Raw genomic sequence first — 2,098 nt, 5'->3', positions numbered from 1 at the left:
GTTGTCGGTCCACCGGGGTCCTGGGAGAGAGAGGGGGTTCTGTCCTGGGACTGGCAGTCAGCAGCACAGCGGCTCTGCCCTGGCTGCTGATGAGCTCTGGCAGTTTCTCTGCCCTGGCGGGGCTGGAAGTGCAGCCTCTGCCTCAAACTGCCTCCTCTCAGTCAGTCACAGCAGGAAGGGACGAGTCGCAGGACCAGAGAGAGCACGAGAGAGGAGAGTGAGTGAGCGAACGAACAAGCGGCCGGCGAGAGAGGGATTACTGCAGCATCCACGCTCAGAGCAGTCCACACTGGAGTGACGCAGGGCTCTTCTAATCTCTCCTGTAAACATAGACCCAATTATGGGAGGGGCTGCCCCCCCCACACCCACACTCCCTCTGGTCAGCCCCCCCTCTGGTCAGCCCCCCCTCACCAGCAGCATAGATCAGACTAATCTCTCACAGGACAAGATGCTACATATTACAGTTGTTGGGAAACGTGTATAAGAGGGAAAGGCATTAGAGGAGCTAAACACAGACTTTAGAGAGTGTATGTAGGGTTTGATCAGAGAGAGGGACGAAAAATCTGAGGTGCCGCAGTGGTGCCTAGTCAGCCTTGTCTGAGTCTGGGTGTGTTTTCAAAGGGATGCTTCCTGTTAAATGATTTAAGAGCCTGGGCTAAAATAAAGTATGAGCTCACAGCAAGACAGAGCAAGTAGGGCTGCTGCATACACCTGTTGTATTCAGCGCATGTAACAAATACAATTTGATTTGATTTGAAATAGGACAAATATAAGCACCCACCTAATAATTATACTGTATTAGTTCGATTCTAATAAATGTCATATTTCTAACTCGATGGCTTGGTCACTTCAGGACAGTTGCATATAGATTACCGCCAGTCTTCTTCAGATCTTTTTTTAGAGCTGCAAGATGATACTGCATTAGCTTTTGGCACATGATCAAACAACAACTCCAAACCAGAATCAATGCTAGGCCAAGAGAAACAAGAAAATGCTGTATCCCCATTCATCCTGTGCTCATTCAAAATAATCTGGCTATACCTATTCTTCTTTATGGATCTCTTGCTCCTGAAATGACATCATCAAAAGTGAAAACATTTTTTAAAAAACAGTGATTTTCAAACACTATGACATTCGCAGCGACGTGGGGAGCAAGAAAATGCCCTCCCTCTGCCTAGAAACACGTTGCAGGTTTTGAAAATCATGTCACAGAGAAGCATTTTTTAGGACCTTTCTTCTTATCTTGTTAACCACATATCATAGAAACGCGCCATTTTCACATATGTAGAGAATAAATACTCTATGCAGCTATGCAAAGTGTATGTTTCTTTAGCTCCATCCAGCAACATATGATGTTACCTAGATCAGTTCCAGATAACCTCCTTGTGATGAGTGTGATGAAAGGAGGCAGGCGCAGGAGGGTAATCACCGAATACGGAGTTTATTCCTTCGTTGACACATAACTGCGCTCAAATAGCGATCAACGAAACAGGCACAGGGGTAACTATCATCCCTGGCAAATACCCTGTAACGGAAATCCAATAATACATAGGCACAGGGGAAAATCTACCCTGGCAACAAAATGTACGAGTAGCTCCACCAAGCTATAATACTCTCACAAATAACAATCACCCACAAGGACAAGGGGGCAGAGGGAACACTATTACACAGACTAATGAGGGGATTAGAACCAGGTGTGTGTGATTGACAAGACAAGACAAATGTGATGATGATTGGGGCGGCAGTGGTGACGACGACGAACGCCGAAGCCTGCCCGAACAAGGAGGGGAAGCAGCCTCTGCCGAAGTCGTGACACTCCATTAAAAAGGTTGAAGAGTGCATGGCTCAGAGAAAGGTCACACAGGAGGATGAGGGGTGATATTTAGGCATCGGCTCCAGTAAACACACTGCAAACAACAAACCTAAGGTTCCCAGACATCTAGGCATCACATGACATCTGTAGCCTACAAAACACACAAACACAGCTCATATACACAGATACATACCTATATCCTTGTACAAACAACTTCCATCCATGAACAACCAAATGGCTCCCTATGTAGTGCACTACTTTCGGTCAAAATTTGTGCACTACATA

The sequence above is a fragment of the Coregonus clupeaformis genome, chromosome 29, assembly GCF_020615455.1.
Source record: "Coregonus clupeaformis isolate EN_2021a chromosome 29, ASM2061545v1, whole genome shotgun sequence".
NCBI lineage: Eukaryota > Metazoa > Chordata > Actinopteri > Salmoniformes > Salmonidae > Coregonus > Coregonus clupeaformis.
This window is presented reverse-complemented; position numbering follows the sequence as displayed.